Source organism: Gossypium hirsutum, chromosome D02 (assembly GCF_007990345.1).
Source record: "Gossypium hirsutum isolate 1008001.06 chromosome D02, Gossypium_hirsutum_v2.1, whole genome shotgun sequence".
Classification (NCBI taxonomy): domain Eukaryota; kingdom Viridiplantae; phylum Streptophyta; class Magnoliopsida; order Malvales; family Malvaceae; genus Gossypium; species Gossypium hirsutum.
Window position 1 is genome coordinate 57,258,013 of NC_053438.1, and position 15,311 is coordinate 57,273,323.

The following is a 15,311-nucleotide window of genomic DNA, read 5'->3' on the forward strand; positions in this document are numbered from 1 at the left end:
TATACCACCCACTAACTAAATCTTGGTCTAATTACATCTTTAGACCTCCCACTTAAAAAGACAACTACAAATAGGTGCTTTTAAATTTTAACCTTTAACTTTTATTTTACGCGATTAAACCCTTTTATTAAATCGGACACTTAAACGACGAAATTAAAACACGAAAATTTTACACAATCAAATGCACACGAAATAAACACACAAAATAATATTAATAATATTTTTCTAATTCAGATTTGTGGTCCCGAAACCACTATTCTGATTAGGGTCAAAACCGGGTTGTTACAACTCTCCCCCCCTTAGGGATTTTCATCCCCGAAAATCTTACCGGTGAATAGGTTTGGATAACGCTCCTTCATTGTATCCTCTGACTCCCAAGTTGCTTCTTCAACTCCGTGTTTATGCCACAATACTTTAACTAACGGAATTTTCTTATTTCGTAATTCCTTGATCTCACGAGCCAGAATGCTAATCGGTTCTTCTTCATATGACATATCAGGGTTAATTTCAATCTCCGTCGGACAAATCACATGTGAAGGATCAGATCGGTATCTACGGAGCATCGAAACATGAAATACATTGTGAATCTTTTCTAACTCAGGTGGTAACATCAATCTATAAGCAACCGGTCCGACACGTTCTATAATCTCATACGGTCCAATGAATCTTGGACTCAATTTGCCTTTACGACCGAATCTGAGTACTTTCTTCCACGGTGAGACTTTCAAAAACACTTTATCGCCGATCTGAAATTCTATATCTTTTCTTCTCAAATCCGCATAAGATTTCTGACGATCTGATGCTGATTTCAGGCTGTCCCGAATCACTTTCACTTTCTGTTCGGTCTCTTTAATCAAATCAACCCCGTGTATCCTATTTTCACTGAGCTCGGTCCAATACAGTGGTGTACGACATTTACGACCGTACAAAGCCTCATAAGGTGCCATTTTAATACTAGATTGAAAGTTGTTATTGTAAGCAAATTCAATCAAAGGTAAATATCGTTCCCACGTACCTTCAAACTCGAGAATGCAACATCTCAACATGTCCTCAAGTATCTGTATAATTCGCTCCGATTGACCATCTGTTTGCGGATGGAAAGCTGTGCTAAAATGTAGTTTCGTACCTAAAGCATCTTGTAATTTCTTCCAAAACCGCGATGTAAATCTCGGGTCTCTGTCCGAAATAATAGAAATAGGCACTCCGTGTAATTTTACAATCTGAGAAATGTACAATTCAGCAAGTTTATCAAGCGAATAATCAATACGAACCGGAATAAAGTGAGCCGATTTTGTCAATCTATCCACAACAACCCAAATTGCATCTTTCTTGCTGGGTGTTAACGGTAAACCGGATACAAAATCCATCGTAACTCTGTCCCATTTCCATTCAGGTATCATGATCGGCTGCAGCAATCCAGAAGGTACCTGATGCTCGGCTTTTACTTGCTGACATATTAAACATTTCGAAACAAAGTCAGAAATGTCTCGTTTCATTCCATGCCACCAATAGTGTTGTTTCAGATCATTATACATTTTCGTGCTACCCGGATGAACAGAAAATCGACTATTATGGGCTTCATTCAAAATCATCTGAATTAACTCTGGATTTTTCGGAACACATAATCGGTTTCTGAATCTCAAACAATCCTCAGTATCAACTAGAAACTCTGAATCAACATTTAAGTCACACTGAGTTCGTTTTGCAATTAAATCATCATCGGCTTTTTGAGCTTCACAAATCTGTTGAACAAATAATGGTTTTGCTTTCAACTCAGCTACTATCGCACCATCATCAGACATAACCATATGTGCATTCATTGCACGCAAAGCAAACAGTGATTTTCGACTTAGGGCATCAGCAACAACATTAGCCTTTCCCGGATGATAGTCAATCACGAGCTCGTAATCTTTCAACAATTCTAACCATCGACGCTGTCTCAAATTCAGATCTTTCTGAGTCATCAAATATTTCAAGCTTTTATGATCGGAATAAACATGACATCTTTCGCCAAACAGATAGTGACGCCATATTTTTAACGCAAATACAATAGCGGCCAATTCCAGATCATGCGTCGGATAGTTCTTTTCATGCGGCTTTAACTGTCTCGAGGCATAGGCTACAACTTTGCCTTCCTGCATCAATACACAGCCCAAACCATTTAAAGATGCATCACTATAGATAACAAACTCTTTACCCGATTCGGGTTGAACTAGGACTGGAGCTTTGGTTAAAAGAGCTTTCAACTGATCGAAACTTTTCTGGCACTTTTCTGACCACTCAAACTTAACGTCTTTTTGTAGTAGCTTTGTCATCGGGGTCGCAATCATAGAGAACCCTTTCACAAAACGTCTATAATAGCCAGCGAGCCCCAGAAAGCTTCGAACTTCCGAAACATTCCTCGGAGGTTTCCAATCAAGTATAGCTGAAATTTTACTCGGATCAACCCAAATACCCGATGCTGATACAACATGGCCCAGAAAACTGACTTCACGTAACCAGAACTCACATTTACTAAACTTTGCATACAACTGCTTATCTCGCAAAGTTTGTAACACAAGTCTCAGATGTTCAGCATGCTCATTTTCGTCTCGAGAGTAGATCAAAATGTCATCAATAAATACTACCACAAACCGATCCAGATACTTCCTAAAGATCCGATTCATCAAATCCATGAAAATAGCAGGTGCATTAGTAAGTCCGAAAGGCATAACAAGAAACTCATAATGTCCGTACCTCGTTCGGAAAGCAGTCTTTGGCACATCAGAGTCTTTAACTCGCAACTGATAGTAGCCTGATCTCAGATCTATCTTTGAAAACACAGTAGCCCCTTTCAACTGATCGAACAAATCATCAATCCGTGGTAACGGATACTTATTCTTTATAGTCACTTTATTGAGTTGCCGGTAATCAATGCACATTCTCATCGTTCCGTCTTTCTTTCTCACAAATAGAACTGGTGCACCCCAAGGAGAGAAACTCGGTCGTGCAAAACCTTTATCAGTCAGCTCTTGCAACTGTACTTTCAATTCTTTTAATTCGGTCGGTGCCATACGGTACGGAGCTATCGATATGGGAGTCGTCCCTGGTACTAACTCAATACCAAACTCTACCTCTCGAATAGGTGGCAAACCCGGTAATTCTTCGGGAAACACGTCTGAATACTCACACACTACTGGTACAGATTCAATCTTCTTTTCGGTCACTTTACTATCAAGAACAAATGCAAGGTAAGCTTCACAACCCCTTCTCACATACTTCTGAGCCGACATCGAGGATATTATTGCTGATAAACCATTCAGATCATTAGATTCGATCCGAATAATCTCATCATTCTGACACCGTAGATCAATAGTTTTCCGTTTGCAGTTTACAATAGCATCATGCAGAGTTAACCAATCCATACCCAGAATTATATCGAACTCGTCGAATGGTAACAACATCAAATCAGCTGGAAAACATAAATCTCGAATCATCAACGGACAATTCTTGCACACTTTGTCAACCAAAACACACCGGCCCAGGGGGTTCGATACTTTAATTACAAACTCAGTAGACTCAACAGGCAAAGTCTTACTGAATACTAAAGTCTCACACACATAAGAATGAGTCGAACCAGGATCAACCAATGCAATAACATTAGTATCATAAAGAGTGAAAGTACCAGTAATAACATCTGGAGAAGAAGCCTCCTCTCGAGCACGGATGGCATAAGCTCTGGCAGGTGCACGGGCCTCAGATCGAATTGTTGTGTCCCTGGTTCCTCTCTGACTACCACTTACATTACTCAATTGTCTCGGCGGTCTACCTCGGACTGGCACATTACTCGGTCTGGTATCCTGCACAGTGTTTTGCTCAGCTACCATCGGACACTCTCGAATGAAATGATCTTTTGAACCACACTTGAAGCAAGACCGATCATGGAATCTGCAATCCCCAGGATGCCATTTCCCACAATGCTTGCACTCTGATCTATTTTGTTGAACACTACCAACGCTAGCAACTGAAGTAGCTCGTGAACTCACAGGGGGTCGATCTCGATCATACTTAGGAAACCCTGCAGTAGCTTTAGATTGGCTATGATCCGCTCTGAATTTCCTTGAGGTCGACTGAAATGATTTACTGAATGATCTTTTACGAGAATCTCGAGCTTCATAGTCAGCTTTCCTCTTCTCTTTCCCGAGCTTCTCAGCTTTACAAGCTCGTTCAACAAGTACTACGAACTCTTTTATCTCAAGTATACCAACTAACAGTTTAATATCTTCATTCAGCCCATCTTCAAATCTTCTACACATGATAGCTTCAGTTGAAACACACTCTCGAGCATATCTACTAAATCTCACAAATTTCCGTTCATATTCTGTCACTGTCATACGAACCTGTTTCAGTTCAAGAAATTCCTTACGTTTCTGATCAATAAATCTCTGGCTGATGTATTTCTTACGAAACTCAGTCTGAAAGAATTCCCAGGTCACTCGCTCTTTCGGAACCACCGATACTAGTGTATTCTACCAGTGATATGCAGTGTCCCGTAGCAAGGATATGGCACATTTCAAGCACTCATCAGGGGTGCAAGACAACTCATCAAACACTCGAATAGTATTATCAAGCCAGAATTCAGCTCGCTCAGCATCATCGTCATCAGTAGCTCTGAACTCTTCGGCCCCGTGTTTTCGAATTTTGTCAACCGGAGGCTTAAGTAATCTCATCGGATCACTTACTTGGGGTATAACAGGAATCGAAGATGGATTAGTCGGGGGTGGAGGTTGTTGTGTAACCGGATTAGTCCGGACATAATGAGTAAACCAGTCATTCATCATTTGGTAGAAGGCTTGTTTAGCCTCTCCCTCCTGGTTACTCGAGGTCGGTCGAGAATCTACCAGCTCTGTCCCTTGTGCGGGAGCAGGCGCTATACTCTCAACATCATCGGCTACGGCTCGATCGGGATCCATTACTATACGAAAACACATTTTTAGACATCAGCAGTCATCACACTATCTCGATATAAAAATTATGGCATGTATAGCTAGACTCATACATGCTACGTTAGTCCAAGAATCGACTAAACCGTAGCTCTGATACCAATAAAATGTAACACCCCTAACCCGTCTCCGTCGCCGAATCAGGGTTACGAGGCATTACGAAACCAAGCTCACATAAACATAACTTTAATATCTAATTCCAAATGCAAGTCCAATTTATGAACATATATAATCAAATTCAAGCATGGAAACTAAACTCTTTTCACATTGCTATTTACACAATAGGATTCAAAACTAACCAAAACATTATCAAGCCTATACATGCCATAAGATCGAGTTCAAATATTTAACAAAATACCAAAAGAAGTCGATAGTGTGATGGACTGTGCTGATGATCCCCGAGCTCGTAACGCGTCTCCAAATCTCGGATATCAGCAAACACGATCGACTATTCGATTACCTTCGACTTCCCCCGATCCAAATTCGTTTTCTTCGTTCCTTGATCTTAATTTTGCTATGAAAGTGCCGAAACTTAAGAAACCATGGATGGTTTCTTCCTTTCCAATATTCGGCTAACAAAGATGAACATATTCATCTTTTTATGACTTATTTTAGTTATAATATTATAATTTAATTAATGACTAAATTAACCTTAATTAAATAAATTATAAATTACATAACTTAAGGGCAATGTTGGCATATACCACCCACTAACTAAATCTTGGTCTAATTACATCTTTAGACCTCCCACTTAAAAAGACAACTACAAATAGGTGCTTTTAAATTTTAACCTTTAACTTTTATTTTACGCGATTAAACCCTTTTATTAAATCGGACACTTAAACGACGAAATTAAAACACGAAAATTTTACACAATCAAATGCACACGAAATAAACACACAAAATAATATTAATAATATTTTTCTAATTCAGATTTGTGGTCCCGAAACCACTATTCTGATTAGGGTCAAAACCGGGTTGTTACAAAGAGACTCAGTCTCAGTAGTAGGCAACACTAGAGTCTCACTCGTGTTCAAATTCAGTATATTACCTAGGGAAGAGGACTCAAATCGAACCTTCTACGGCCGCTACCTCGGCCTTGAGTACCACGTCCGTGAATACCTCGTGTGCTCATGTCTATTCAAATTTATTTGTATTACGAATTTTTATGCATCAATTTTAGTTTTAGTATTTACTAGCAGATGTTTTATGTTAACAGTTTTAGTAATTCAGAGTAACTTTCGTAAATCGCAGTCTCTATCAGTTTTGCTACAGTCACAATATACATAATCTAGAGTGTTTTCACAGTATACTACCTACAGTAGTTTCAGAATATCCTAACATATATCAGTTTCAGAATATCATAGAATGTTTCAGTTTCGGAACACTTACAAGATCGACGCCAGAGACTTGGTGCACCACATACCCAGTAAAAATATTTCAAATTATTTAAAAACCAATTTTTCAAAGACCAAATTTAAAACCCATGATCCACAGTCGAATTTTGCAACCTGACTCTGATACCATTAAATGTAACACCCTAAACCCAGCCTAGACGTTATGTTCATATCTGGCAATGTCACACGATAGTGTTTTTGAAGCCTCATTGTTACGTTGAAAACATTCCATGTTATTATCTTTAGTAAACCTTTGTTAGAACTTAGAAAGTCTTCTTTATTCATTTAAAACGTTTGTTTTGAAACATCCCTCGTTGCGGAAGCTTTAATAAAACAGTCTAAGTGATCATGCGTTTAGAAACTACTTTAACTTTTTGAAAATCAAATTTCCTATGACCAGCAGGTATAAATCCATAAAGTAAAATAAATAAATAAAAACCCAAAATTCAAAACCAAAGTCCCAGAGGATCCTTAAATTACAACCCAAATAATCAATAATAATTAAATCATAAAACGTAAATTTAAAACCATGAAGTCTAAAAATTTCTGTGGTCATCACTGAGTCCTCCGTCGCACCAATCCATCTAAGTCTGGAGATTACCTGTGCACATTAAACAAAAAGGGTGAGTTTACGTAAACTCAGTGTGTAATCCCGCAGAAACAAACAATCAGTATTCACAGTGCACAGATGAACAGTCTTAGGCCTAAGCTCTTTTCAGTATCAGTGACAGTTTGTGCCTTAGCCCATCTCAATATAGTGTCAAAAATACAGTACGGCCTTAGCCCATCACAGTATCAGTAGCAGTAATAGTTATGCGGTAGCAAAATCCTACCCATCCAGCCTCTACACACCATCTCTGTCCAACCTTACACTCCATGTAGGGATATAATCAACCCATTCATCCCTACACTCCAAGTAGTATCAAATGCGGCACAAAACAGTAGTTTGTAGCTGAGCTGCCAATATATTAGGCTTAAAACCTTTCAGTACACTTCCTCCAAATAACAACCCCAACCCAATGCAATGCAACATGCAATGGATGAAATGCTATTATGCAATTTCAGTGCATATATTTGGTTTAGATATTAACATGCTCAGTAAAGATATCATTCAGTCAATTTCACACATTTAGGAGTCTAAGTAGCGCTTACTGACCTTACAGTAGGTTTAAAGTCGACTTGGGCGACCTATGCAACCTTAGAAACATCCCGGTAAAAACAGGCGCACACGCCTATGTGTGCCCGTGTGGCCCACTCAGCCCAAATTGGCCTTAGCCGTGTGATCCATTTTTAATGTAACGAATGCTAGCTAAATATTTATATATGTTTTCACTATTTACTTATATGTTTATTCAAAGCTGTCTACTTAAGTCATTGTCACTAAATTATTTATATCTTGAGCTACAGAATTCTAAATTAAGATTCGCTTGATTTTTTCGAAACTAGACTCAAATACCTTTCTACTATAAAATTTTAAAATTTTATAGTTTATCAAATAAGTATAGTAAAATCTTTAAATCTATCCCGATTCTACTGTTTGACAGCTTCAACCTTTCCTTACTAAAAATCATTTATCTCTTAGTACGGAATTCAGATGATGTTTCTGTTTGTTTCCTTACAAATTTCGATGATTTTTCCAAATTTAGAACAGGGGAACCCAAACCTATTCTAACCTTGTCTCTCAAAATTTATTATATCTCATAACTTACAATTTCATTGCTTACACTGTTTCTTCCATGAAAAACTAGTCTCAATAAAATTTAATTTCATATTTTATTCAACCTCAAACTCAATTTCCACTATTTTTGATGATTTTTCAAAGTTAGACTACTACTGCTGTCCAAAACTATTTTAGTGCAGAATGTTGATTTCCAAGTTTATAACACCCTTATTTCCTTTCTCTATAATTTTTCGCATCATTTTCTCTTATTTCTCGACAGTAAGCAATTTCGAATTTTCTCCAAATCCCATTTTCTGCATTTCGGGTACACACCTGGTATCGTTTCTAATGCGTAAGCACTCCTACCAACAAATCTCCAAATTAATCACTTAATTCATTTTTAATCAAGCAATTTTGGAAGGAACTCGAATAAAAACCTAACAAAACCCTTACCTCACTTGAGTAACCACGACTTCACACAATCACAGTGTCGATTCAAAACCACGAGCCCTTTGATTAACTCCTAAACACAAAAAAAGAATCACCCTTTTAGAGATTAACCAATAATGATTAACAATAGAAAAACCGTTACTTACCAAACACACGCAACCAACGATGAACAAGCAAATCAATTGGAAAAGAAAGAAAGAAACAGAAGGGGAAAAATAATGGAAATTTCGGCAGCAACTAGGAGAAAAAATAGGCAGAGGAGGGAAAAAAGAAGAAGAAAACGTTAGAAAAAGTTTGAGTAATTGGAGAGAAAACCGAAACTATATTTTTTTCTGCAATAAAAAGATAATCAAATTATTTTCTGATAACCTTTCCCCATTATCTCCTAAAATCACTCCCTAGTAACCCACTAAAACACAACTACTTAGAATTTTGCCCCAACACAACTCTTAGCCGAAGTTGGAGCAAAAATACTGTCTCCACGCCATCACAAAGAATTGAACACAGGACCTCATTCACACCAACACTCTATTTATCCACCAGACCAACAGACCCATTCTGTTAATTATTTGTTAACTTTTACTTAAAAGCCTACTGACCAAAGATAGAGTTTATTCATAAAAATACCAAAATTTTCCCAAGTCCTAGCTTGAACTTGGGACCTCTCACACACTCAGAACACTTAACCACTGAAGCAGATACACAGTTGTGTCACACCTTCGCAAGAACAAAAATAAAAATTTTAGGGCGTTACACAACCAAACATATTTTAATGCATGAATAACATGAATGATTTTAATTGGAAGCATGAACTACTGAGGCACATAACATAATAAACATGAATCAAAATGAATTTTACCAAACTATTGCAATCATTGTAGCTAAAACAAAATTAAGTCATCATTGTTAATGGGAAAAAAATTAAACAATCTGCAAACATATTTGAATAATTAAGAACAAAAATAAAGGATAAATAAGAAGAAACTCTTGATGATTTCAACGATTCTTCGAAGACCGATCGTGGTGGCTTCCTCCAATTCTTGTGATTGCTCATTCTCAAACTTCTCCTCAAAGTAGCTGGCCAAGAGAGTTTTATCAAGGGAAATGCTAGCTAAAAGGAAGTGGGGAAACATATGGCTTATGCGTGGAAGAGAGGAAAGAAAGATGAGAGAAATATAATAAAAATATGTCTTGAGGGATGATTGAATGAGAAATGGGAGGTGGTATTTATACTAGAGGAATGACTTGGAAGTTTGCTAAAAATAGCACGGAGATCCCTTAGATTTCTCCCTTTCTTGGCCGGCCATAAAGTATGGAGAGAGGGTTGAGTGGTTGCTTGATTCATTCTTGATTTTATGCATGAATCATGTAAAGGGTTGGATGGTTTTCAAGGGTTTAGTTGGGGGCTAATTTCTGATTTTTTTCACACATGCAAGGACTTTCAATTCAAATATTCTAAAGGTAATTTGGGCTAATTTTTGTGCCTTAGCCAATTTGGGCTCTTCTCCCCATTGTTGGACAATTTTGACAACCCAACTAACTAGCAGACTAGCCCTTCATAGCAACCAACTTTCAACTAGGCTTGTTTAAATTTTCTGGGTCAAAATTGTTGTGTTTTCATCCACATGGAGTGAATATTAGCTCATGTTCATATGTGTCTTGGCTCCCCCATTTATTTAATTTAATGGTCCAATTGAAACAAATTGTGTAAACAAAAATTATATGTAACATAAAATAGTAAAATTATGTAAAATTAATATTTAATTTCACAAAATTACACATTTTACTAAAATTATGCCGAATGTCTAAATATGAACTAAAATGACTCAATTAGCTGTCTATATACTCGAAATTTGCATAGATTATAAGTAAAAAAGAGCTTGAAAAACCTATATATTTTAGACGTATCACATGCCACATGTCTCATGGTGGCTTCTATCAGCATCGTTAACGATCAAATAAGCCAACTAACGATTTTTGTTAATGGAAGCGCCTAGTTGATTATTTTTTGGTCATTAAGGACTTAATAGGGTGCACTTTTTTAAAGGCTCAATTGATTATTTTTTTCATTTTTTATTAAGGGCTTTTTTGACCCTTAAGCCTTTAACTTATAATTAGTTACAAAAGCAGTTTATATCAAATAGTAATATTGATATTAGATCAACTGAGTTTTATGAGTTTCAATTAAAATTAATTTATTGTTTTTAGTAAGATAAATAAATTTAGTTTTAATTTGAATATAATTCTAAGCTTAAAATAGATAAAATAATATTATTTATTAATTATCACTTGATTAATATTAGAATTATATTCCAATTAAAATTTAAGTTTGGTCTTGTAAATAGCACTAGTAGCTAGGCATATTTAGTTAAGTAGTATCTAAGAAAAATTACCGGTAAAAGTGTAACGACCCGATTTTTAGTCAGTGCCAAAAAATACGGTTTCAAAGTCAAATTTCATGAATCAAGTTGGTGAAATTATTAATTGAAGGGTCGACGCATTTAGTACGAAATTATGATATTGAATGGTCAAATAATTAAATTGAGAAAGTTCCTAATTATAGTACATGGACTAAATTGTAAAAGTGTAATTGTTATTGGATTTTATATTATAATTTGTAAGAGGGATTATATAGCAAATCAACCAAAGACTTAATGGTTATTTTACCACAATTGCTACATGATTAGTGGGATAGAATGATTCCATCCACCCAATTCCAGTAAGTGAGCTAATGTTAAATATTAGTCATTAAATTATGTATAATTAAGTTAATTAGCTCATTAAGTATATGTATATATGTGTGTGTTGAGATATTCAGAAAGAGAATAAAAAAGAAACATTCTCATCTTTCTTCTTCGAACCATACCAAGCTAGAAGAAAAAGAAGATATTTCTCTTCTTTAATTCAGTCCAATTCATTAAGGTAAGGAGGATTTTAATTTGTAATTTTTATAGATTCATGATCCTCCTAGCTTAGCACGTATAACTCATATGTTGGATTTCTAATTGTTGTATTAAATTCAAGTTATCATTGTTGAATTTTAGTAAGATTGAAGCTTGGTAGTGATGAAATTGTGAATGATATGCTTAGTATATGTTAGGTCTATGTTAGAAAGTAGTGGAAAATGTTGAATTAACTTAGAATTTGAGTTAAGTCTTATAGTTAATTTTATGAAATTAGGGATCAAATTGAATACAGTGAAAGTTGTTGGGGAATTATGTTATAGATTGAAAGTATGAGGTTCCTAGCGAATAAATATGAAGTTGGATTTTGATTTAAATAAAGAATGCCAAAAGATACGAGCATTTCAAACATTAGGGCCTATAGGGACTAAAACGAATAAGTTGCAATTCATGCTTAATTGATGTATTTCTATGTATTGTGGGAGAAACTAATATTGTTTCTATAATCTAATTTATTGTGGTAGCTAAAGACGACGCTAGGATGTCAAGGGATAGAGGAAAGGTGAAGGCAGTAGATGAGTAGCTCTATTTTGGTTTGTGCTTCCGTGACTTGTTTGTAATTCATAGTTTGACTGAATACTAAATTGAATAAAAGGTAATATTTGGTGCTTTGTCTCATGAAAGGTAAGTTTTACTTATGATTTAGTATTGGTGAAATTGAGACTTGATAGATTGTTATGATTATACATGTGATTGAATACATGTTATGGTATAATGGAAATATTATGATAATTACATAAATCAAAAAAATGTTATTTGATAATATGATTGAATAATGGTATTGCAATTAATATGAAAATTCCATGTAAATTGTAATTGAAAGGAAACTTGTATATATTGAAATGCATATGATTAAATGCTAATCATATATGAATGCAATCGAGATAAGAATTAGTTGAATGGATATGTGATACATTAAATTATTAATATCAAAAAGCATGAGAATGTAATGCAAATGATATGAAAAATTTATATGATCGTTAATTAATTTGTGAACTTAAATACATTGATTGGTAAATACCTTATTAAATGGTGTTGGATAGAATTGGGTATAGTTGGCATGTCAAAGCATTCGTGTACATTGTTGGTAGGAGCTTATTGGCACTTTGGTGCGATTGTTATTAACACTTCAGTGTGATTGTTATTGGCACATCGATTTAATTGTTATTGGCACTTCAATACAATTGATACTAGCACTATGATGCGATTGTTATTATGGAGTGTTAGGGGGATTAGTCCATATTAGGCTGATTAGCACTTCGATGTTATACTTGGAGTGTCTAAAGTTTAAGTTTGTGTATTCGTATTGAGTTAATGTCCAATTAATAGAGGTTATGAAGTTTATTATATGCGATTGAATATGAAATAGATAATGGATATCGAATGACTCGTGTTGGTTTGAGTAATTGTATACCCCTGTTATGATATGAAAAGATAGTAATTAAGAAAACATGTGAAATTGTAATACGAGCCTTAGGGGTGAAAAATGCTATGAAAACGAATTGAATTACTCGAATGATGAAATTGAGATATTGATAGTAATATGAGAGTGCCATTTTTTTTATAAAAGTTATTAAGATACCATTGATAATATGGTTTGATTTCATGTATAAATACTAAATATCAAAATATAAGCATGCGTATAAATGATTTTGTTAAAATTAAGTGACCCGAATCCTTATTTAAATCAAATATAGTGGTAAAATAAAATAAAAGTAAAATCCCTATATAATTGTACTTCTTTTATTTTATTTTTAGAATAAGGTTTTTTAAACCTTATTAAACTTCATCTATTTGATTTTGATTAGAATAAGGTGTTTCAATCTTATTACACTCCTATAGAATATGATTTTACAAGCCTATAAATAGACATAGTCTACTCCTCTTGTAATCATTCGAATTCGACATAGTGAATTTTCTTCTCCTCTGCCCATGGTTTTTTCCCGAAAGGGTTTCTACGTGAAATCTATGTGTTCTTTATTTTTATTTTTTTGTGATATATTGTCATTACCGACATTCTATTTTTACAAATTAGTATCAGAGCTTTTGGATTGTTCATCTCAATAACGGTAATGGCGTCTTTGAAGTATGAAATTCCGCTGTTGGATCGCAACACCATATTCACATTATGGTAGATAAAGATGCAAACAGTTCTTGCACAGATGGACTTAGAGGAAGCCCTGCTGGGGGTAGATAAGATGTCTTCAACATTGACGGAGGAAGAGAAGAAGCGCAAGGATCGAAAGGCATTAACACAGTTACATCTGTATTTGTCTAACGAAATTTTACAGGATGTGATAAATGAAAAGACCGTCGCTAGATTATGGAAAAGGTTGGAACAAATATGTATGTCGAACACTCTAACTAGTAAGCTGTATATGAAGCAGCGTCTTCATGCTCATCATTCGAAGGAAGGTGCGTCCGTGCACGAACACTTGATAGTGTTTAAAGAAATTCTCTCAAATTTGGAGGCCATGGAGGTTCAGTATGATAAGGAAGATCTAGGGTTGATTCTACTTTGTTCGTTGCCCCCGTCTTATTCAACCTTTAGAGATACAATTTTATATAGCCACGAGTCTCTCACAATTGATGAGGTTTATGATTCTTTAACCTCATATGATAAGATAAAACATCTTGTGGTTAAAACTGACTTTTAAGGAGAGGGTCTCATTGTTCGTGGGAGACAAGATCAAAATACTGATAATGATCGTGAAAGGACACATGAATGAAATCCTCGCGATAAATCTAAGGGTAGATCGAAGTTTTCAAACAGAGGTAAAACTTGTAACTTCTGCAAGAAGAAAGGACACATTAAATCTGAGTGCTATAAGATACAGAACAAGATCAAAAGGGAAGCTGCGAATCAAAATGGAAAACAACCAGAAAATTCTGGTAAGTCTGATGTTGTAGAAGACTACAGCAATGGTGAACTTCTAGTCGCTTCTGTCAATAATTTTAAAGTGAGCGATGAGTGGATCCTTGATTCGGGTTGCACCTTTCACATGAGTCTCAATCGAGATTGGTTTACAACTTACAAAATAGTGTCTGAAGGTGTTGTTTTGATGGGAAATAATGCTTCTTGTAGAATTGTAGGTGTTGGAACAATTAAAGTTAAGATGTTTGATGGAGTTGTCAGAACACTTAGTGACGTACGACATGTTCTGGAATTGAAGAGAAATTTAATTTCGTTGAGTACTCTTGATTCAAAAGGGTACAAATACATAGCTGAAGTGGGCTTTTGAAGATTTCCAAAGGTTCCCTCGTTGTGATGAAAGGGTAGAGAAAGACTGCCAAGTTATATGTTTTGCAAGGTTTTACTGTTACTGGTGATGTAGCTATCGCATCCTCTTCCTTGTCAGATGATGATATTACTAAAATTTGGCATATGCGCCTAGGGCATATGAGTGAGAATGACATGGAAAAATTGAGCAAAAGATGACTTCTTGATGGGTAAGGAATTTGCAAACTGAAGTTCTGTGAGCACTGCATTTTTGGGAAGCAAAAGAGAGTTCGATTCACCAGAAGAATCCATAACACGAAGGGAACGTTAGAGTATATTCATTCTAATCTGTGGGGGTCATCCAAAGTGCCTTCGAGAGGTAGAGCTAATTATATGCTAACTTTTATTGATGATTTTTCCAGAAAAGTGTGGGTGTTCTTCCTGAAGTAGAAAAGTGATGTGTTTTTCGCATTTAAGTCTTGGAAAACCAATATTGAAAAACAGACAGGAAAGCAAATAAAATACCTTCGCACAGACAATGGCTTGGAGTTCTGTTCTGATAAGTTTAATAAACTGTGCAAGTCAGAAGAGATTGTGAGACACTTGACAGTTCGTCATACTTCATAGCAAAACGGCGTT

At 35.5% G+C, this 15,311-nt stretch overlaps 1 long non-coding RNA gene across 1 annotated transcript; it reads right to left on the reverse strand.

Annotated features, from left to right (window-relative positions):
• Positions 1-4,801: 4,801 nt before the first annotated feature.
• On the reverse strand, positions 4,802-5,812 carry LOC121214729 (uncharacterized). Its single transcript, XR_005910451.1, has 2 exons — positions 5,341-5,812; positions 4,802-4,954 (listed from the first exon to the last, which is right to left on the reverse strand). It is a non-coding gene; the product is annotated as an uncharacterized lncRNA (long non-coding RNA).
• Between the last annotated feature and the right edge of the window lie 9,499 nt (positions 5,813-15,311).